We start from the raw sequence: 24,472 nt of genomic DNA, 5'->3' as shown, positions 1-24,472 counted from the left end.
AGGAAGAATGTGGGCCAAGTATTATTCAAGGCTAGCCTGAGCTACGTAGCAAGCACATCTCAAGCAAACAAACAAATAAGGTCTGTCTCAGCTATAGAGCAAGTGGGGCAGGCATGGACCACATGAGATCCTGTCAATAATAAAAAATAAATAGTAAAAAAGAGCTATGTATGTTTGTACTGCATGCTTATAATATTAACACTTAGGAGATAGAGAAGGAGGTTCAGGATTTCAAGTCCAGTTACAAAACAAGTTTTTTAGGCAAGTCTATTTGTTACTACAGAAGAATATGTCTTAAACGAGGGATCAAGGGGAAATATACATAGTATACTCTATATTTAGCACAGTAATGGCATTCTGGTGTCCCGAGCACCCTTCAGAATGCCAAGGAAATGTAGACACTGAAGCCTGCGCCCGTGAGGATTCAGAGAGGACTCTACCAGGAATTGGAATCTGGTTGCGCTTTTGACCATATCCTCAGAACTGCAGGGAAAATGCATTTAAAAATAATTGTTGTTTGAAGGTGGGAACTTAAAGACAACAGAACAAAGGGGCTATGGCACAGTTGTGGCTCACAGTATTTACCTCAACTTACTGAGAAGGGGAGAGGAGGAGGAGGAGAGAGAGGAGGGGGAGAGGGAAAGGGGACTATGGAAAAAAAGCGAGGTGGGGGGGTGAACGCTGTCAAGGTTATGGATGAAAATCTGCAGCTTAGTAAAGAAAGGAACCTGAAGCCAATGAAAGTTGAGGGTCGGCAGATTGAGACCAAGCAGCTGGAACTGTTGAAGAGATTAGCACCATTATGGAGACACTTGAGACTCTACAGTAGCTCAACAGGAAACAAGATACTACACATTGAGAGCTCCAAGGTGTAACAAAGCAAATTTCATTTGAGAGTATCTGAGAGGACAGAGCCTTCAGGGTACTCACCACAGAGGACACAGAGATAACTGCAGCTGCAATCCCCAGAGGGAGGGCTTGGCCACTCTACTCTTTTTCTTCTCCTTCTCTCCTCTTGTCTCCTCCTCTTCCTTCCCCTCCCGCCTCTGCCTGCCCCCTTTTGAGTTTTTTTGAGACAAGGTTTCTCTGTGTATCTCCGTGTCTGGCAACTCACTCTGTAGACCAGGCTGCTCTCAAGCTCCCAGAGATCTGCCTGTCTCTGCCTCCCAAGTGCTAGGATTAAAGGCCTGTGCCTCCACTCCCAGCCTTCCTGGCTACATTCAGAGCTGGCAGAACTTGGCATTATCAACATGGTGCTGATTTTTCAGGCATTCCAGATACAAGAGGCGGTTACGGAGGCTGGCACCTCTTAGCAGAGGCCAAGCAACATGAGCAGGTTTGGAGTCCATGCATGGGAATGTGAGTGGTCTGTGGAGGGCTCGGTAAAGAAGCCAGATTTACAGGAGACTCTATGATACCGGAGGCACCAGAAATGTGAGACGTCTATGAGAGCTGCAGGCATTGAGCACAGCTTATCCAAGAGCAAGGCTGAATATGCTGTAGGCAGAACCGGAGGGCCAGGGCTATCCAAGTCCACTGGAGCCCAGACAATGTTGTGAGGAGCCATGAAACTACATGGTTTGATGTTTTTGCTGCTACATATTGGTCTTGCTTTGAGCCAATTATTTCTTTTTCGTGCCTCTATTCCTTCTTTTAGAATGGGAATGTTTACTTTGTGTTATTATATATTAGAACTATATAACTTTTCTCTTGATTTTTCTAAAGCCTCACAGTTAAAAGCTGGCCTTCAAGCCAGGCATGGTAGAACATGCTTATAATCCCAGCAGGTATTAGGAAGATGCAAGAGAGTCCGTTCAAGGTAACCCTTAACTACACTATGATTCTCAAGATCAGTCTCAGATACATGAGACCCAGCCAAGAAGAGAGAGGCAGGGCTGGAGAGATGGCTCAGCACTTAAGAGCACTAACTGCTCTTCTGAAGGTCCTAAGTTCAAATCTCAGCAACCACATGGTGGCTCACAACCATCTGTAATGAGATCTGATGCCCTCTTCTGGTGTGTCTGAAGACAGCTACAGTATACTTACATATAATAATAAATCTTTGGGCAAGAGCAAGCAGAGGTCCTGAGTTCAATTCCCAGCCACCACATGATGACTTACGTCATGTACAGCTACAGTGTACTCATATACATAAAATAAATAAATAAATAATTTTTTAAAAAAAAAAAAAGGAGAGAGGCCGGGCGGTGGTGGTGCACACCTGTAATCCCAGCACTTGGGAGGCAGAGGCAGGTGGATTTCTGAGTTCGAGGCCAGCCTGGTCTACAGAGTGAGTTCCAGGACAGCCAGGGCTATACAGAGAAACCCTGTCTCGAAAAAACCAAATCCAAAAAAATAAAAAATAAAAAGAGAGAGAGGCGAGAACACATCTTGAGACTCAGAAGAGACACTAGACTTGTGCACAGGGTTAGAACTGTTAAGGCGGGCTGGAGAGATGGCTCAGTGGTTAAGAGTTCCGACTGCTCATCCAGAGGTCCTGAGTTCAATTCCCAGCAACTGCATGGTGGCTCACAGCCATCTGTTACAGGATCTGATGCCCTCTTCTGGTGTGTCTGAAGACAGCAACAGTGTACTCATATGAATAAAATAAATCTTAAAAAAAGAAAAAAAAAACCTTAAAAAAAAAAAAGAACTGTTAAGGCTTTGGGAACTTGTAAAAGATGACCTACGGGCATTCTGCATTATATGATAAACACTGAAGGGAGCAGAAGCCACTTTGTCTAGCCTTAATAGAAGAGATGCCTAGTCTTACTGCAACTTGATATGCTATGGCTGGCTGATACCCACAGTGGTCCTTTTCTGAAGAGAAAGGACAAGTGGGGGCGGGGCGGAGGAGAGGAGAAATGGGAGAAGGAACTATGGTCTGGATTGAAATAAAAATAAATTCTGACCAAGAAAAAAGGATTAACAGTAGGCCAAGTGGAGCCACGAGTGGACTATTACACTTTAAAGCCACAGTTCTCAATCCAGGCACAGCGGTTGCCTAAGACCACTGCAAAACACAGATAGTTACATTGCGATGCATAACAATAGCAAAACTACAGTTATGAAGTAACAATGATATGGTTGTGGGAGTCACCACAACATGTGAAGATTGCAGTATTAGGGAGGTTGAGAACCACTGCTTTGGGTATCAAATTAATAAAGGATGAACATGTGATGATTCATTTTGACTGTCATCTTGATGACGAGATCCCTAGAATGCTAACAAGGTGCACCTGGATATGTCTGAGCGAGATTTCCTAGAGAGGATCAGCTAAGGAGACACAGCTAGAATATGTGTAGCACCAACACACACTCGAGTCTGAATAAAGGAGAACAGTGAGAACCAAGGAAGTGCCAGTAGTCCGCCTCTTTATCCATGAGATGTGCACAGGGAACTCCCACACTTACACAGACCTGCCACCATGCCTTCCCTACCATCATGAACAACATCCCTCAAAACTGGAAGCCAATACAAGTTCTCCCTTAAGTTGGTTTTTGAGGGGCTGGAGAGATGGCTCAGTGGTTAAAAGCACTGACTGCTCTTCCGAAGGTTCTGAGTTCAAATCCCAGGAACCACGTGGTGGCTCACAACCATCATAATGGGATCTGAGGCCCTTTTCTGGTGTGTCTGAAGACAGCTACAGTGTACTTACATATAATAATAAATCTTTTTTAAAAATTGGTTTTTGAGAGGTACCTGTTCACAACAAGGAGACAAATCACTAATACAGAAACTAAATTCATAACAGCTGCTGCTTTAATAGGGAAAAATGAGACCTGGAAAGAAAGTAAAACGAATTCTAATGTTTATGTGCCAGGTGCTGGTGGTGCATACTTTTGATGCCAGCACTTGGGAGCACTGTGTAGTCCTGGCTGTCCTGGAACTCACTCTGTAGACTGGGCTGGCCTCGAACTCAGAAATCCTTCTGCCTTTGCCTCCCAAGTACTGGGATTAAAGGCGTGCGCTACCACTGCCTGGCTTTTTTTACTTTTTCTTAAGTATATTGGTAATATAACAGTTATTTGACATGTGTAGGCCAAGAAAACACAAAACATTTGGTGAATAAACAGCAAGTCAAGCCTCCAGAGCCTCAAACTATTCTGCACCAGTTCCAGTGCAATCCAAGAGATATTTAGATCCTGCACTAAAGTCTCAAAAGAACTATAAACACTTTTAGGAAAGTCTAACTTATACAAGTCATAAATTTAAAATAGAAAAGAACATATTTAGTTTAGAGTCCCTCTTACAGTAAAGTAATATTAATCACTAGGCAGCTAGGACGAATGGTAGACAGTGCCGTCCCTTTAATTCATTAATAATTTTTTAAAATTCAGAGAAAGGGCTGGGCAGTGGTGGCACACGCTTGTAATCCCAGCACTCTGGGAGGCAGAGGCCCGCGGATTTCTGAGTTCAAGGCCAGCCTGCTCTACAGAGTGAGTTCCAGGACAGCCAGGGCTATACAGAGAAACCCTGTCTCCAAAAAACCAAAAAAAAAAAAAACAAAAACAAAAACAAAACTTCTGTTCCCATGGCCAGCCACTAAATAACCATGTTTTACTTCAATGTTATTATGTTTGTATGCATGATGTGGCGTACATGTTTGTAAGGGGTGTATATGCATGTATGACGGTGTGTACACATGTCTGTGTCTCAGTATGCACATGTGAATGTAGGCATGAATTCCTGGGTGCTATGTGTCACACTACTCTTGCCTGCAAGAGTAGTCGAGAGCTCTATTAATGAGCTTCTCTTAGTCCCTCTACTGCTTTTTGTTGTTGTTGTGTTGGTTGGGTTTTTGAGGACAGGTTTCTCTGTGTAGCCCTGGCTGTCCTGGAACTCACTTTGTAAGCCAGATTGTCTCTGAACTCAGAGATACTTGTGCCTCTGTCTCTAGCGTTGGAATTAAAGGTACCATTACACCTGGCTCTCTGACAAATTTTAATTAGCTATAAAAGGCAAGAAAGGGATGGACAAACACACAAACCTATCGACGCACAAAGGCTGCTGCTACGGCTCAGCAAGTGAGTGAAGGCACCTGCTGACAACCTGAGTTTGATCCCTGGGACTAACATGGCGGAAGGAACCAACTCCTGTAAGCTGTCCTCTGACCACTGCAGAGGAGGAGCCTGCTCTCTCATTCTGGGTATGTGTACATACACATATGCACACAAGATAATAAAGTGTTTAAAGTTGCCAGGCATAGTGGCATGTACCACTAATCCTAGCACTCAAGGGACAGAGGCGGTTGGGTCTCTGTGAGTTTAGCTGAGGTCTACATAGTGAGTTCCAGGAGAGCCAAATACATAGTGAGACCTTGTTTAAAAATAAACACGGGGGCTAGAGAGATGGCTCAGGGGTTAAGAGCACTGACTGCTCTGCCAGAGGTCCTGAGTTCAATTCCCAGCAACCACATGGTGGCTCACAACCATCTGTAATGGGATTCAATACCCTTTTCTGGTGTGTCTGAAGAAAGCAACAGTGTACTCATATAAATAAAATAATTTTTTTTTTGAGACAGGGTTTCTCTGTATGACGGTTTCTCTGTAGACCAGGCTGGCCTCGAACTCAGAAATCCACCTGCCTCTGCCTTCCAAGTACTGGGATTAAAGGCATGCACCACCACTGCCCGGTATAAATAATATTTTTAAAAAAACAAACACACTCTCCTGGGGGAGCTGGAGGAGCCGGTTGTGTTTTAAAGCACGTATTTATTAATTCAGGGAGGAGCTCCTTGAGCTTCAGTGAGCATGTAGAAGTCAACACTACTTACAGGTCTCTCCTTCCTCTCACAGTTTTTAAATCTGAAAGTGATTAATTTTAAAATCAGAAAGTATACTATTTGTAATGTATGAAATGTTAAGTAAGATGTTTTCTGAGTATGGATTACTTATCTTAGGTCTTACTTACAGAGTATCACCTTTTTAAAAGTATGTGCTTATTTTTATTTTATGTGATAAGTATTTTGCCTGAATGCCTTCAGAGGCCAGAAGAAAGCACTGTATCTCCTACAACTAGAAGCAGATGGTTGGGACCCAGCCGCCTGCCACACAGGTGCTGGGAACTGAACCCAAAGCAGCCAGTGCTCTTAACTGCTGAACCATCTCTCCAGCCTGGAATACCTTTTGACACTTGTACCCTTCGAAATATAAATTTGGGGGGAAACAGACAATTAAAGATGCAATGATTGAAAACCATGCATTTTAGGGCTGGGGCTGTAGCTCTGTGAGCAGAGTGGTTCTCAAGCCTGTACAAAGCCCTTGGTTCATCCCTCAACATCACCAGATGTGGTGCACATGCCGGTAATCCCAGAGCCCAGTGGAGATGGGAGGATCACAGATTCAAGGAATCCTTGCTTATATAGTGAGTTTGAAGGCATCCTGCATTACATGAGACCTTAACAGAAAAAGAAGGAAGGAGGAAAAGAAGAAAGGAAAGAAGAAAAACACTGGTTTTTAAGTACTATGTAGATTACTTGTTCAGTATGAGGGATTTGTTTGTTTTGTGCTTTTTGTTTTCGAGACAAGATTTCTCTGTGGAGGGAGTCCTGGCTGTTCTAACACTAGCTCCATAAGCTAGGCTAGTCTCAGACTCAGATATCCACCTGCCTCTGCCTCCCAAGTGCTAAAGACTAACACGTGCCAAACCTGACAGCTAAGTGTGAGTTATTTTAAGCTTGTAAAAACTTGGGTTTGGGCCGGGCAGTGGTGGTGCACGCCTGTAATCCCAGCACTCTGGGAGGCAGAGGCAGGTGGATTTCTGAGTTCGAGGCCAGCCTGGTCTACAGAGTGAGTTCCAGGACAGCCAGGGCTATACAGAGAAACCCTGTCTCGAAAAAACCAAATCCAAAAAAAAAAAAAAAAAAGAAAAAGAAAAAGAAAAAAAAAAAAACTTGGGTTTGGGGGGCTGGAGAGATGGCTCAGTGGGTAAGAGCACTGACTGCTCTTCCACAGGTCCTGAGTTCAAATCCCAGCACCCACATGGTGGCTTACAGCCATCCATAAAAGAGACCTGATGTCCTCTTCTGGTGCATCTGAACATAGCTACAGTGTATTCACATATAATAATAATCTTTTTTTAAAGATTTATTTATTTATTATATGTAAATACACTGTAGATGTCTTCAGATACCCCAGAAGAGTGCATCAGATCTCATTAAGGATGGTTGTAAGCCACCATGTGGTTGCTGGGATTTGAACTCAGGACCTTTGGAAGAGCAGTCTGTACTCTTAACCGCTGAGCCATCTCTCCAGCCCAATAAATAAATCTTAAAAAAAAAAAAAAAAAAACAAAAACTTGGGTTTTCTTCCTTCTGCTGGGGACAGAACCCAGAGCCTTGAGCTTGCTAGATAAGCATTCTTCACTAAGCCCAGACAAAATATGGACTTTAAAAAAAAAAATGAAAACTGGCCATAGTTGATCTCTCCTTATATACTAATAGTTCAGGTAGAGTCTCATTGCTTGTCAACTAGAGGCATGTGAAAATCTGCCTGAGGGACTGGAACTATCTCCTGGTCCAGGAGGTTGGGGGTGTGCGGTAGGTAATCCTGGCATTTCGTGGGCAGGAGTCAAAGACACTGAATGCCCTGTGATGCAGAGCACTGCCCTGCACAACAGAGACTTGTCCTCGCTGGAATGCCAGGAGCGCCCACTGAGACGCCTGCGCGCGGGGAAAAGCTCCCTCGCTTTTCTCTTCAAACAGGAAATGGCCTTTAGTGGTCTTTCAAAAATGCCAGAATTATGTGGCTTACAAGGAAACAAATACATTTCTTGTTTGGCTTTTAAGACAGTCTAGTTCTATAGCCCTGGATGACCTAGAACTTGCTACACAGACCAGGCTGACTTAAACTCCAGAGACCCTCCTGCCTCTGCCACCCAGGTGCTGGGATTAAAGGCCCCGTACCTGGCCAAACAGGTTTTTGTACTTGTGTTACAACTTGGACCTTTTTAGAAAGAAGAAAAGAGAGGAGAGCTGAGGGGGTAGACGAGGGTGGAGGAAATGGAAGAGGGAAAAGGGAGGAAGGAGAGAGGGAAATTCTCACCCAGCCTCTTTTTTAAAGTTAACTTTATTTACATTGAGATTGCAGTGGAGAGACAGCAGTTACAATGATTCCCAGCACCCACACTTTGGCTCCCACCCTTTGGCATGAAGCTCCAGCTCCAGGATATGATACCCCCTTGGATCTCAGGCATGCACATGGTGCTAAGACATACATGCAGGTAAAACACCCAAAAACCATGAAATAAAAATTTTCAAAACTTTTTTTCAAGAAAGAAGTTTTTTTTTTATGTGTGTGTGTGTGTGTGTGTGTGTGGCCCTGGCCATCCTGGAACTAACATAGACTAAGTGGGTCTCGAACTCACAGAGATCCACCTGCCTTGAAAACCCCCACCCTGTCGGTGATGGGTTTAAAGGTAGAGACTCCCACCACCCAGCCTTAAGACCTTTAAGGACTGGAGAGATAGTTCAGTGGTTAAGAGCACTGACTGCTCTTCCAAAGGTCCTGAGTTCAAATTCCAGCAACCACATGGTGGCTCACAACCATCTGTAATGAGATCTGATGCCCTCTTCTGGTGTGTCTGAAGACAGCATACACTATACTCATACATACATTAAATAAATAAGTCTTTTAAAAAACTTTTTAAAAGAAACAAAGTAGGCAGAATTAGAAGTTGTGATGTGGCCGAGCGGTGGTGGCCCACACCTGTAATCCCAGCACTCTGCGAGGCAGAGGCAGGCGGATTTCTGAGTTCGAGGCCAGCCTGGTCTATACAGAGTGTGTTCCAGGACAGCCAGGGCTATACAGAGAAACCCTGTCTCAAAAAGAAAAAAAAAAAACAAATTCTCCCCACCCCCCTGCAAAAGAAGAAGTTGTGATGTGGGCTGGTGTGACAGCTCAGTGGGTAAAAGGCACCAGCCACCAGAATCTCAAGTCCAAGACCCACATGAAGGTCACTGAGTGTGACACACATCTTTAATCCAAGCAGTGGGAGATAGAGGCAGGTAGATCTTATCTACATAGCAATTTTTCTTGCCATGGATTCACAGGGAGATTTCTGTCTCCAGTAATAAAAAGAAGGAGCTGGAGAGATGGCTCAGCGGTTAAGAGCACTGACTGCTCCTCTGAAGGTCCTGAGTTCAAATCCTAGCAACCACATGGTGGCTCACAACCATCCAAAACGAGATCTGATGCCCTCTTCTGGAGTGTCTGAAAACAGCTACTTACATATAATAAATAAGTCTTTTTAAAAAAAAAAAGGAATAAAAAGGGGAGGTAAGTAAAACAGTCAAAGTAAGACTTGTTGGAAAATAATTAATACAGACTTGGGGTTCCAAAATTAAGTTTTGCTGGGCAGTGGTGGCGCACGCCTTTAATCCCAGCACTTGGGAGGCAGAAGCAGGCAGATTTCTTGAGCTGGAGGAGTTCCAGGACAGCCAGGGCTACACAGAGAAACCCTGTCTCGAAAAAGACAAAAAAAAAGAAAAAGTTAAGTTTCCAAAGCTAAGTACTTACCACTATAAAGTGTCTCCCTCAGCAAACATAGCTACATTCCTGTTAATTACAGGAAGTTACTTCTAATCCCTGCCCTCCCTGTACACAGAGACTAAAATGTACACAAACAGTATCTCCCCAGCAGCCTCTAAGGCAGGTTCTTAGCCTGTGGGCTGAGACTCCCTGAGGTCAAATGTCAGGGAATTACATTATGTCGCCTAACAGTAGCAACTGTTATATTATAGTTATATAATAATTATAGTTATGAAGCAGCAACAAAAATAATTTTATAGCTGGGGTTCACCACAGTATGAGGAACTGTATTACAGGGTCACAGGGTAAGGACGGCTGGGAGCCGCTGCTCTGAGGCTTCCTCACCAACTTTTTGGCTGAAGGTTTTTAAAAGACTTCAGTCAATTATTATAAAGCAAAACCTACCTTTGATCCTAATGGACTTCTTTTTGTTGTTCAACTGTTGTGTTTGTTTGTTTGTTTATCCTAGGTTTTGTTCCTATGTTTTTTTTTATTGTTGTTGCCTCCCCCCACACCCCCCAAAAAGAGATTTTCTAAGGAATGGGTGACAAACTAGCAGGAAAAACCATGCCAATTCATTGCCGTTCCTTCTATGCTGTTCTAAACACAGTGTGTGTTTCTTTTTCTTTCTTTTTGAGACACGGTCTCAGGCTGCCCTCAGATTCTCTAAGTAGCTAAGGATGACCCTAAATGTCTGATACTCCTGACTCTGCTTCCCAGATGTGAGTCAATACTCCCGGTTTTACGCCCTGCCTGGGGCTCTGTGCACACAGGCAAGGGCTCTACCAACTGTGCTCTATCCCCACACTCACAGACTTGTTATATATATATACTAACATCACAAAACAAAGAGAACGACACTTCACAACAATGAAGGCACAAATAAAACCCTACAATACACTGAAACACTATCAACTAATAACAAGACAGTATAGTGCCAGCCAGTAATGAGGATCTTCAATGTCCATCCAAATATAGAATCTATAGAATCGAGTATCCATAAAGTTGGTGATGAATTAAGACCAGCCTGGTCTACAGAGCAAATTCCAGGGCAGCCAGCCAGGGGTATACAAAGAAACCCTGTCTCAAAACTCACACATACCAAAAACCAAACAAACAAAAAAGTTGGTGAGGAAGACCCTCAAAAGTGAGGAAAATAGCAAATTTTGCAACCAAGATATAAAGAATAGAAAAAAGAATACAGGGTTGGAGAGATGGCTCAGTGGTTAAGAGCACTGACTGCTTTTCCAAATGTCCTCAGTTCAATTCCCAGCAACCACATGGTGGCTCACAACCATCTGTAATGGAATCTGATGCCCTTTTCTGGTGTGTCTGAAGTCAGCGACAGGACAGTATACTCACATACATAAAATAAACAAGTAAATCTTTAAGGGAAAAGAAATACAAATATAATATGCTGATGTCCAAATCATTTTGTTTTTTTTTTCTAAAATCATAAAACCTCTTTAACTGATCTAAAAATAAAGTAAGAATTTGTTCTGTGTGATATGTAATTTGGCCATTCATTTTCCAGAATAGGAACATTGACAAGCATATTAGCTGTGTTGCAAGTCCAAGCACATGGCATATCTACACTACAAGTCAGCACAGCTGGCAGTCATCCTTCCCACGACCAGCACAGCAAACACAGGCACATCCCAGGACCGCTGTATAATTAAAACTAAAAGCAATACTGCTGAGCTTGGCACCCTGCTGGGAGATAGAACGTCGTAATCACCATTCAAACCAAAGGCATTCTAGCATAAAACTGACATCCCCTGCTTAGCTGCAAACGCACCTACTAGTGCCAGACAGATCAAAAGATGGTTCTTAAAAGTGTGTTGGTTCTTTTGAGTAACTACCATATTTGCTATGAAACTAGATCCACCAGGCTGTGGACCACAACATAAAAGAGAAATTTAGGCTGCGAGTTACAAAGGCATTTGAAGATAAATTAGTGCAAATGTCTTAACTATTTACAGGAATCTCTGTAGTTTTTGTTTGGTTTGTTAGTTTGTTGTTTTATTGAGACAGAATTTCACACTAGTCCAGGCTGGCCTGGAACTTATAGTAACCCTCCTGCCTCATCCTCCTGAGCACTGGATTACTGGTATAAACCACCATGCCTGGCTAGGAATCCCTTCTATGAACTGCCCACGTGAGATCAGCAAGATGGCTCAGCAGGTAAAAATGCTTATGGAGCAGACTTGACAACCTGAGTTCAATCTCTGGTTCCCACAGTAAAGGAAAGAGCTGACTCCTGAAAATTGTCCTTTGACATCCTCATATGCACTAAAACCCCACGCACAGAGAATAAATAAAAGAAATGTAATTTAAAAAAAATTAAGCTGTGTGACCAACGATGACAACTAACTTCTGACCCTCCTGCCTCCTCTGTCAGGATTCCTGGCATGCACCACCACAGCAGTGTGACACAGTCATCCAGAACTCACGCATGCTAGGGAAGCACTCCCAGAAGCAAGCGCCACCCCGTCCACATGCTCAGATTCTTGCTGATTTTTTCTTTCCAATAAAAGAAAAGCACTGGCTTTGTAGTATATTTTACTTTATTTGAATACTGGATCTGAGGCTAGTAGTTAAAACAACAGCCAGTAAATAAATAATAAAACATACTTTCTTTTAATAGTATCCCCAATATTTCATAGGTATAAATGATTTCAGCAGAATTTCAGACTAGCTGGAAGGAAATAAGCTACAACCTATAATAGTTGTATATATAGCATCCATGACAGTTGAAAATCTTCAGTGAGCTGGTACTGTGCTCACACCTGTTATCCCACAGAGAGAAGGCTGAGGCTGGATCTCTGAGTTGGCTGAGGCTGGATCTCTGAGTTTGAATCCCACCCAAGCTACAGCATGAGATCCTGGCTCAACAAAAAAGGATAAACTCCTCAAAGATAACTGCTTCTTTGTTGTTGTTTTGTTTGTTTGGGGGAGGGGGTTCTAGATAGGGCTTCTCTAGCCCCTTGTCCTGGAACTCACTCTGTAGATGAGGCTGCCCTCAAACTCAGAGCTCTGCCTGCCTCTGCCTTCTGAGTGCTGGAATTAAAGGCGTGCACCACCACTGCCCAGCTATAGTTAGTTCTCCTAACTGCTGAGCTATCTCTCTTGCCCTCCCACCTCCGATTCCATCGATCTTGACTCTTCTATCCATAGACACACAATCTCCTTACACGCTGTCAACTTCACAAACTCTAGAATCCCATGACAGTGACCTCTTTTGGGCATGCCTCTGAAGAACATCTTGACTGCATTAGTCAGGTGAGAAGCCCATGCACTGTGCAGAACACCACCCCTGGCTCTGATCCTGCAGAAGGGGAACTCTGTGCTTTCTGATTATGAACAGATGTGACCTGCCACTTCCAATTTCTGCCACCTTGACCTCTCCACCACAGTGGACAGACCCTAGGATTGTGGGCCAGAATGAAACCTTTCTCTTATTTGTAACGCCTAATCACACGCCAGGGCCCATGCATGTGACATTCTCTCTCTTTGGTATGTTCTTATTAGTTTCTTCCACATGGAATCAACTAAAATGAGAAGTGCTCTCTGACCTTTCAATCTCCTTTGTCTGTGCTTTGATATGATATTGTCTAGCACAAATCCTTGTTGCAGTTATCTTACTGCACATTAATTGTTGCTTATCTGTTTTCTTCTGGACTATGAGCTCCACAAGGACTTAGACTTGAACGTGCTCACCTTCAAATAAATTATGGTGTATACATTTTAATATTGGGTATAAATCAAAATGTATAATTGGGAGGGGAAGGTAAATTTAGACATTGAGATTCAAATTTTAGGGTAATTTTTGGATTTAGTTTGACTTTTTGTTGTCAAGTGTTTGAAATGTGTTCTAGTGCATGTGCGTATGTGCATATCCACTCTGTGTTCTGAGGAGAGTCTCTAACTGTGTCTTGCTGATTATACTGGACTGACTGGCCAGTGAGCCTCAGGACCATCCTCTACTTCCCTCACATTGGATTACATGCCATCATATCCCAGCTTTCTAAATCAGATTTAGAGATCAAACTTGGATCAAATCCTCATGCCTGTGCTGTAAGTACTTTATTAACTAAGCTATCTCACCTTATGGACATTCAAACTCTATATTAAAATAATATTCATTCTGGGCTGGAGAGATGGCTTAGCAGTTAAGAGCACTGACTGCTTTTCCAAAGGTCCTGAGTTCAAATCCCAGCAACCACATGGTGGCTCACAACCATCTGTAATGAGATCTGACGCCCTCTTCTGGTGTGTCTAAAGACAGCTACAGTGTACTTACATATAATAATAAATAAATCTTGCCGGGCAGTGGTGGTGCATTCCTGTAATCCCAGCACTCTGGGAGGCAGAGGCAGGAGGATTTCTGAGTTCATGGCCATCCTGGTCTACAGAGTGAGTTCCAGGACAGCCAGGGCTACACAGAGAAACCCTGTCTCAGAAAAAATAAATAAGTAAATAAATAAATAAATAAATCTTAAAAAAAAGAATCTGCTCTAAAAGAAAAAAAATTTCATTCATTCTTTCTTTCTTTCTCTCTTTTTCTTTTTGTTTTTTGAGACTGGGTTTCATTGTATAGCCCTAGCTATACTGAACTTACTCTGTAGTCTAGGCTGACTCAAACTCATAGATCCTCCTGCCTCTGCCTCCAGAGTGCTGGGATTAAAGGCATGTATCACCATGGTTGGCATGTAGTTATTCTTTCATTTACTTAGTCAACAAATTATTCAGTTAGCATCTCCTAGGGGCCATATACCATGCCAAGCCCTTGAGAGACATGTACTCAAAAGAGGATATGTATATAGGTTCAAAACAGCTATTAACTTAGTGACTCTTGGGCCGTGTGGTGGTTTAAGTAAGAATGGCCCCTACAGTAAGGTTCTCCCAGAGGTCCTGAGTTTAATTCCCAGCAACCACAAGGTAGCTCACAACCATCTTTAATGTTATCTGATGCCCTCTTTTGGCATGCAGGTAGGTATACATGCAGATAGAGCACTCATATACATAAAATAAATAAATCTAAAAAAAGTCCCTACAAACCCATATATTTGAATGCTTAGTCTCTAGGAAGTTTGAAAAGATCAAAAGGATAAGTGGGTGGGGCCTTACTGAAGTAAGAGTGGCCTTGTGGCAGGAAGTGTGTCACCGGAGGTGGGCTTTGAGGTTTCACAAACCCATGTCAGGCCTAGTTGTTTGTTCTCATTCTGTATGTGTGGTTTAGCAGCTAATGTTAATTTTCAGGTCCTCCGTATTTTGCTAACCCAGAACCCAGGCTAATGTCTATCACGGCAATGGTCTAAACCTCTAAAACTATAAGCAAGCCCCCAATTAAATGCAATAGTAGCACATACCTTTAATCCCAACACTCAAGAAGCAGTAGTGGCAGGTGGATCTCTGAGATCAAGGCTAGTTTGGTCTACTGAGCTCCAGGACAGCCAGGGCTACACAGAAAAACCGTGTCTTGAAAAAAGAAAACGGGCTGGAGAGATGGCTCAGTGGTTAAGAGCACTGACTGCTCTTCCGAAGGTTCTGAGTTTAATTCCCAGCAACCACATGGTGACTCACAACCATCCATAATGAGATCTGATGCCCTCTTCTGGGGTGTCTGAAGACAGCTACAGTGTACTCACATATAACAATAAATAAATCTTTAAATAAACAAGTTTTCTTACCAGAATTGCCTTGGTCATGGCATCTCTTCGTCTGAACAGAACACTAAGACAGGCAGATTATGAGAAACTTTTATATTCTGGAATCTTCTCTGCTTCCCAATTCTTTTTTCACCCCCAGCTTTGTTGAGATTGTCTTGCTATGTACTCTAGACTATCTTCAAAGTGAAGATCCTTCCGACCCTGTACTGAGATCACGGCACAGGCCACTACACCAGCTTCCCAGTAGCCTCATTTTAGTCTCCTTTGGTTTTGATATTTTCTAATTCATTAGTGAATATGCATTACTTTGATAGTCACAATTTTTCTGAGCTTCCCAAAGTTATAAATTTGTGCCAATCAGCAGGGACTGTACTCAGAATAAACAGTATATAAATTTATGAACCTTAGCTAATATGAGAGTAAATATTCAAAACCTCTAGTCACATTCTAATACAAGAAACAAAACTAAAATATGGAAAAAAAAAAAAAAAGCAAAGCCCAGTCAGCTGCAGAGTGTGGTAGGAAACGGCTTCAGTGTGAGGGTCACTACTGTCACTACTGGAGGGGACGGCCAGAAATAATGCTAGTTAGCAAGATGAATAAAGATGCAGAAGAAAGGCATTTATTGACCACGCATCAATAGAAAGAGAGGCAAAAGAAAAAAAATATATATATATATTTGTTTGTTTGTTTGTTTTCAAGACAGGGTTTCTCTGTGTAGCCCTGGCTGTCCTGGAACTCAGGCTGGCCTCAAACTCAGAAATCCGCCTGCCTCTGCCTCTCAAGTGCTGAGATTATTGGCGTAAGGGCTGGAGGAGACCAGAGGTTAAGAGCACTTGATGCTCTTCCAGAGGACCTGAGTTCAGACTCATAACCCATGTCAGATGATTCTCAGCCACCCCCAGTTCCATTTCCAGGGAAGCTCTCTCTCTTCTGGCCTCCTTGAGCACCTGAATACATGTGGCATACATACACACACACACACACACACACACACACACACACACACACACATACACATACACACAGGTCCTTTTAGGTTTATTTTTATTTTGTGTGTATTGGTGTTTTGCCTACACATTCTGTCTGTATATCATGTGTATACAGTGCCCACCAAAGCCTGGAGAGAACACCAGATGCCTGAACCCAGAGTTACAGATGATTATGAGACTGTCATGTGGATCTGAGTATTGAATCAGGGTTCTCTGCAAGAGTAGCCAATGATTTTAAACACTGGGTCATCTCTCCTGTCCTCGTACACATAATTTTTTTTAATGTCTTTTTAAAAGTTGTCAAGAACTAAATTAATTGAATGTGGCTGGACAGATCAATTGAAGGCACACTGTAAAAGTAATTAAAGAATAAGAACCAGAACACATTATGGCTAATAACCTAGTGGTTGAAATCATTCCAAAAGGCAGAGCCCTGGTACTTGACTTTTAAGAAGAGAATGTGTAGTCAGGCAGTGGTGGCGCACGCCTGTGATCCCAGCACTCTGAGAGGCAGAGGCAGGCTGATTTCTGAGTTCGAGGCCAGCCTGGTCTGCAGAGTGAGGTCCAGGACAGCCAGGGCTATACAGAGAAACCCTGTCTCGAATAAACCAAATCCAAAAAAAAAAAAAAAAGAAATTAAAATATGCAAATTTATCAAGATTATCACAGTGTCTTCATTGTGAAAATCATTTTGAAAGAAAAGAGCCCATGCAAACTACCCTAGGAAAACATTAGCAATAAAATCATCCTAATGTTTTGGTTTTTTGAGAGAGTTTTTCTACAGAGCCCTGGCTCTCTTGAAACTCACTATGCTCCAAGGCTGACCTCAAATTCAGAGATCCACCTGCCTCTGCCTCCCAAGTGCTAAGTAAAGGCGTGTACCATCAGGCCCAGCTCCTAATTTTCTATATTGCACAAAATTATATCATTCTATTCTATTTAATACAGAGGAAGACATGACAGCCTCTGTACAACTTGTTCAGAAGATAAATTAATAAATAACACTACATTTCATCTGTCTAATGATTTACAGTTCACAAAGCACTTTGACCCATATGACAATTCTGTGTCCTTGTCCCAACTGCATAGATTCAAACAGCAAGGACTGAAATGCAGAAAGCCTGTCTTTTTATATTTCAAAACCCGAAAGCCATAAAAGAAGATTGAGAAGTTTACCAGCACAAAAATCTACAACTTCTATAGGGGAATAAAAGAAAAGACATCAGAGAGGCAAATATCAAAACAGGTCTGAGAGCAGAGTAGATGCTTGGCACGCAGGAGGCCCGCCCAGGTTCAGTACCCTGCGACCAAGGAGGGAACAAGAAAAATTCCTGTAAAACATATCACAGACCTTTAACTTTTATAGAGTCCAAGAAATCAGAACGATAGAGATTCCTGACTCAACAGAAAAGTCATGACTCGAACATAAAAGATGCTTCCTCTCAGCATAATTAAAAGAAAACAACAGAACCACTCCAAGTTTATCTATCACTTGTGTCTATCACATTGGCAATAATCCAAGATTGATAACAGCAGGCATAATATTAACAACACTGACCCTCTAGCCACCGTGCTAGTCGCCATGCTTATAGGCATCTCTGCAGCTTGGTGGCCATGGGTCAGATAGTACCAGTGCCCACCACAAAGGGCGTTTACTAAGATTAAATGAGGTAACACACTCGAGCCTCCTAGAATGGTATTTATTGTACAAAACACTGCTTAAGCATTAGCTATGACACAGACAATGTAGATGGGAAAATATCTGTGGAAAGAAACTGAGCAGTTTCCGGTAATAAATGCATTATCAACTTTAAAATTCTGCTTTTGTAAATTTATCCTGCAAATCCCTTGCACGCATGTCAAAATGACAAGCTAGCTCAGGGTCTGCGCTACAGCGATGCTTAGAACATCACAAGGCTAAAGGAATGTGCATAACAGGGAACATGTTATAACACACTGATTCAATAGCTTTTCTGTGTTTCTTTAAACATTTTTTTCTATTATATTTATCTGTGTATAGAGAGGCCAGAGGACAACCTGTGGGAATCGGTTCTCTCCTTCCACCATGTGGGTCCCAGAGATGAACTTGTGACTCTGTGGCAAGATCATCTACCCACAGAGCCAAGTGAAGGCCCATTTTGTTGTTTCTTTTGTCTTGGTTTTTGAAACAAGGTTTCAGGTAAGGAAGCTTACACTGGCTTCCCTTTTGGCTGTGTGTAACCTTCCCCAGTCAGGTCAGGTGCTGTGATAGTCCCAAATGGGAACACACACACATACACACACACACACACACACACAAGACACCCCAACCTGTGGAAAATCTGATAGTCCCAAATGGTAGCACACACACACACACACACACACCAGCCTGTGGAAAACCTTTGTTAAATTCTGAACAGTCCGAGGCCAAATACAGAGAAAGCCTGTGGGACTGGCTCAGCAGGGCCAGAACTGATTCATGGAGGCCTGCTCTATTCCACCAAGAAGCACAGATGCCTTCCTCCATCCAGAATTTATCCTCCTCCATCCAAAGCCTGGGTTCAGCCAACAGTGACCTAGAAAACTTACTAGGTGTCTCCAGATTTCCCTGGGAGCCCAGAGGTTCACCAACGTCCATTTTGTACAATTTAACTCAGGCAATAATCTATGGTCCCTGAGGCAGGGTGATGTAACACACAGACAAACCCCAAAGCTCTATGAAGACTTCTCAGGGTCTAAAGAGGGTTTTTTTTTTTTGGGGGGGGGGGGAAGGGGGTTGGAGGGGGACGGGAAGGGGAGGTGTTTGTTTTATTTTTAAGATAGGGTTTTTCTTTATGTAATCCTGGCAATCCAGGAGCTTGATATGTAGACCAGGCTAGACTTAAATTCACAGAGATCTACCTGACTCTGCCTCCTGAATACTAGGAAAGCCAGAATGCATGGCCACACCCAACTACACCCAAAAGAATTCCCTGGGAGACCACATAGGAATGTCCCTGGGAAACAAAAGAGGAAGCTCTCAAAGTACTAATCTGAAAAGCTCTCAGGGATACACTAAAATGAAAGAGGTGCCCAGTGAGTGAAGCCCAGAACTGTGTTTTAAGGGAAAATTAAAAAAAATAAAAACAAACAAACAAAAGAAACATTATATATTCATGTTTGGAAGCATTTGCCTAAACAAACTCGAAAAGAATGCAGAGACAGCTGGGTTGTTGCCGTCTGTCCCGTCTGAAAGGAAAGTCAGAAGATGAAGGTTGTCCTTGAAAATCCCTTCTTCAAAAATAAAAATGTCCAGCTGAGAAGGACACTCAGCGAACATGCTTAAGAATCTGGTTCATCTTCAGTTCTGAGGACCCAAAGAGTTTTAAAAAATGGTTGGGAGGCATGAAGGGAACAGGGAACTGGGTAGAGACAGCAGTCATGAGACTGTGACTATTTGTGACTGTTTGTTTATACAAAATATATAAAAATATTTAAAATCCTATGTGATATATAAATAGTTTTATATTTATATTTATTTATTTATATTATATTATATTTCTATTTAACCACCACTTGAATATAGTCAAATATATTTCCAAATATATTTCCAAATAATATATATATTAAGAAAAAGTGAGGAAAGTTCCCAAGAGTAAACTAATTCTAACAGAGAAAATACACTATTTTGGTATTTTTGCAACAGGATCCCTCTTGCTTCAGTCCCCTGAATGCTAGGATCGCAGGAGTGCCCCTCAGCACAACACTTCAAACATTAAACTGAAAAAAAACAAAACAAAACACTAAAGCTTACAGAAGATAAGTATTTTATCTATAACTGTATAGTCAACAACACAATCTCAGTTTTGATTTACCATGAAGACTTGCCACATTTTCTTTTTCACACTGTCTTTATAAAATATCAGAGGGCCAGAAAAACAGGTAAAAGTACCTGCTGCCACACTTGATGACCTCAGTTCAATTCTCAAGACCTACATGGTGGGAGGTCAGAATCAACTTCTCCAAGTTGTCCTCTACTTACACACACACACACACACACAGACACACACACAAATAGTAGAAAACAAAAATTAAAATGTCAAGAATGGACAGTTGACACATTACAAATATGTTAACAACTAGTCCTCTGAAGACTTAGCAAAAATAACCCTACTGAGACCACACTGAAGTCATCTTCATTTGATAACTCAGAAAATAGCATAATACCCATTGTTGGTCCAAGACATTCACCATCACCCACACAAACAATGTACTAATTAGACTCCATTTACCAGAAAGAGAAAAAACTCCCATAAAAGTCCTTATCCAAGATTTCAAATTCTAATAAGACATTCATATTTCACAACAAAATAAAGTATGTGATATTAACAATGTATTTATAACCACTTTAATGGGGGGGGGGCATTTCTAAAAATAAGTCCCCTTTCTACTCTAAAGAAGCCAGGGAACAACTTTCTTCTTATAATTAACTCTAAATAGAAAGCAACATGGCAGTGTCTGGGCGAGCAGATTATTAGCCTCCTAGCACATACATGTCTAAACCAGAATTAGGACCTTCATACGCCAAATCACACAGGATATAGATAGGGTTTAAGGAGCCATCCCAAACATTTATCTCTATAAAAGAATAGCATGAGCCAGGCAGTAATGGCACATGCCTGTATTCCCAGCACTCTGGGAGGCAGAGGCAGGCAGATTTCTGAGTTCAAGGCCAGCCTGGTCTATAGAGTGAGTTCCAAGATAGCCAGAGCTATATAGAGAAACCCTGCCTCAAAAAAACAAAACAAATCCAAAAATCCCCCCCAAAAAAACAAACAAACAAACAAACAAAAAACATATCATGCATTAAAATCACCCAGATGTCTGAGACCCTCACTGTTAATTTAGACACAAACATCTGTACCATTGAATACTAGTTTCTAACATGTGAGTCATTCTTTGTAGATGATAGGCCCCACCTATAATATCTCCTGCGTTCCATCTCCTGCCATCATACTGGGTAATTATGACATCCATACAGATGACATAGTCAACACAGCCCTCAATGCTCTTTAACTATTTTAATAACCTATAGCTCCATTTCCCTTCAACAGCACTGAGACAGTTACACCTTTTTTCTTTCTTGGCCTTGAAAGAACTCTGAATTTTCCAATCATGTATTCTTAGAAAATCTAGTCTACAATCACAGTTCTGGTTATCTCCTTATTCTCCAAGTATACTAGCCTTCTTAAAGATCTTATTTTTTTAATTTTTATTTTATATGAACGAGAGTCTTGTTTATATATCTGTGTATTATATGCATGCATTGCCCAAGGAAGCCAGAACAGAGTGTTGGCTCCCCAAGAACTGAAGTTATAAAGAGTTGTATATAGTCACTGGAAACTGAATCTGTGTCCCTTGGGAGAATGGCCAGTGCTCTTAAAAGCTAAGTCACCTCTTCAACCCCAGATTTTACTTCTTACAACTTCTAATTCAGATTGTGCAGTCAATCACAGATCTACACCATCATTAGCAGTGTGTAAAGTGGTTCTCATTTTATATTTCTGCTTTACAAATTCCAGTTTTGGATCAACCCAATCTTTTGGGGTTTGGTTTTTTGTTGTTGTTGTTGCTGTTTTGTCTGCCTGTTCTTAGGGTGTTGAGGAAAATGTAGAATCTGATGGTGACACACCCTTTTAATTCTAGTAGAGGCAGATGGATCTGAATTCAAGAAAGAAAAAAGAAAAGAAAAAGGAAAGAAAGAAAGAAAGAAAGAAAGAAAGAATGAAAGAAAGAAAGAAAAGGTAGAAGAGGGAGGGATAGAGAAAGGGTGGGAAGAAAGGAGGGAAGAAGGGAAGGATCCTTATCCTTGGTGCTGGAGAGGGCTCCGTGGTTTAAAGCACTTGTTACTCTTCTAGAGAACCTGGGTTCAGAGTCCTGGCACCCACATAGCAGCCACAACAATCATCATCCCAGTTCAAGGGGTTTAATGCCTTTTTCTGATCTCTGAGGGCACCATCACACATGTGGTACACAAACACACACACAGGCACACTTATATACCATACAGCATGATCTACATAGTGAGTTCCAAATCAGTCAGGCCCACACTGTGAGATTCTGTCTGAAACCAAACCAACAGAAAAGGTACTCGGCACATAAAATAAAAATAAATCTAAAAAAACAAATCCTTGCTTTTTCCCTCTGATGATTCCTATGGCTATAATGTTCATGTCAGAAACTCACCACAGTTACATCAACCTCCAGAGAAATCTGATTTATCTATAGATAACTGATCACAATAAAAACAAGGCCAGAGTGGCCTGTGCTACACAACCCTACCCCAAGCAGGCAGAAAGGCAGGAAGAGAGAGAAAGAGGAACGTGTTGCTCACTGCTGCCCTACATTTGCTCCTAAATCCACGAGCTGACCTGGATTACAAACACCAGATTATCAAAACTGCTGGGAAAAGACAACACTTCCTAATCACCACACTTCCTGGCTTTGCATGCCCCTGCTGCTTGACCACCTGGTATATCCCCCTCCCTTTTGGAGACCACCTTCCTTGGGCTTCTGTGATAGTGCCACTGAGGTCTACCTCTCTGTAATGTGTTATCCTCAGCAATGCTGCTGCTTCTGTCCACAGCCCAATTTTCCGCTTTCTGGAGTACTACTATACTACCAGAAGGTGCTAAGGGTTCAAGTATTCCTATATAATTACAATTTATGTCTTTAGAGCCTAACTTTCTCAGTTTTATGACCAATTTTCCACCTCTATTTGAAAAACTCAGATTGAATTTGTCCACAATCCAATTCATCATTCTTCAAAACTGCTTCTTTACATTGTTTCTAGTAACTCGCCAACCCAATACCATAACCCAATGAGAAAGTCCTTACTTAGAAAAGCAGAAAACAAAAAACGGTCTAAATTCTATTTTGAAAATTCTTGGAACCCCATGCCATTCTCTTCATTTCCCTACAGCTGCTCCAGTGCATCCATCCTCCCTCACGCCTACCTGGGCCTCTGTCCTCCGGTTTTACTTTCAATCTTTCTTTCACATTTTCCAGAGATAATCTCTATCAAGCTCCTGCTTACAAATAAAGTCCAAATTCTTTAACAAATTTTCCTCAGAGGTATAAATTGAAAAGTTTTTTTCAGTTTGACTAATCTGGATTTTATTTCCAGCTAAATCCGAATCGTAGTGTAGATACAGTCTTCAAAAAGAAGGGTAAGAAAGTAAATGAATAAAAAGGAGAGAGAAGTCTCTTAAGATAGGAGTCAGGGTGGTTAGGAGAGATGGGCACGTTTCGGAGGGAATCCAGATCTCAGAGGGAGAAGGGAGCACTGAGACCAGTGAGGCACACTCATTAGGGGACCGGGACGTGCAGGACTCCACAACTTCACAAGTGAGGAAGGTCAGGCACGACCTCAAAGCGAATATAACTTCCAATGGGTTCTCGGCCTCTCAAGCGAGGTGGAGACTGTCCCGGGACCCTGAGGGACGTGAGAAGGGAAAGGAAATGGGGAGAGGGGCAAGAGACAGTCCCCTGCCTCTTTGAGAATCTCAAGTAAGGCACCGGATTGTCCCGTGCCCAGCGACCCACGAGCCGAGCCGAGGCTGCGCGCGCGGCAGGGATGCCGAGCCTTGGTCCTCAGGCGCTCCCCCGACGTTACCTGAGGCACGACTGAGCGGCGGAGGGGGCGTCTGCGCCGGCCGGAGGGCAGGGGAGGCGGCGGCCCAGAGCGAGCATAGCAGCTCCCGGCCCGGCTGTTTAGCCTGCGGAGGAGGTGGGGGTCCCTCGCGCAGTAGCCGGCGATTGCTCAGGGCCAGCGGCGGCGCAGGAGCGGGAGGCTACTGCCATGGCCTTGCGGTCTGGGCTGCTTCCCCCGCCTGCTCGGCGGGGCCCGGAGGCGGATCACCGCTGGGGCTCGGAAGGCAGCTGGAAACTCTCGGCTCCCCGCCGGTGAGTGTCCGAATCGCCTGGGGGCAGGGGCTGGGGGCGGGGCCCCGTGAGCTCCGCCCCCTCCTCGCCTCCCTCAGAGCAGCCAATCAATCGTCAATCTTTGACAAACGAGCTAGTATAGTTGCCCAATTAACGTTAGGAATGCCACGTGGTACGAGGGTGGGCACAATGGGCGTCCAGAAAAGCCAATCAGCAACGCTCGGCGCCAACTCTTAGAAGATGAAGGGAACCAATAGGAAGGAAGTGGAGGTAAAAACAGAAGGGACTGTATGTTGAAAAAGCGGAACCGGAGAGCATAGAATCACCTTGGGGAAAATGTAGTTTAAAGAGTCTCAGAGGGCGGGACACAAGGGA

General features: G+C 42.8%; 1 protein-coding gene across 2 annotated transcripts in view; it reads right to left on the bottom strand.

Annotated features, from left to right (window-relative positions):
- The window catches only part of Tesk2 (testis associated actin remodelling kinase 2), a 95,132-nt gene extending 70,986 nt beyond the window's left edge, over positions 1-24,146 (bottom strand). For both annotated transcript variants that reach the window (XM_052177089.1, XM_052177090.1), the window contains exon 1: positions 23,829-24,146. The gene's annotated coding sequence lies outside the window, so the exon portion shown is untranslated. The remainder of the gene's footprint in view (positions 1-23,828) is intronic.
- Positions 24,147-24,472: the final 326 nt, after the last annotated feature.

Source organism: Apodemus sylvaticus, chromosome 3, assembly GCF_947179515.1.
Source record: "Apodemus sylvaticus chromosome 3, mApoSyl1.1, whole genome shotgun sequence".
Taxonomy (NCBI): Eukaryota; Metazoa; Chordata; class Mammalia; order Rodentia; family Muridae; genus Apodemus; species Apodemus sylvaticus.
This window is presented reverse-complemented; position numbering and strand designations above follow the sequence as displayed.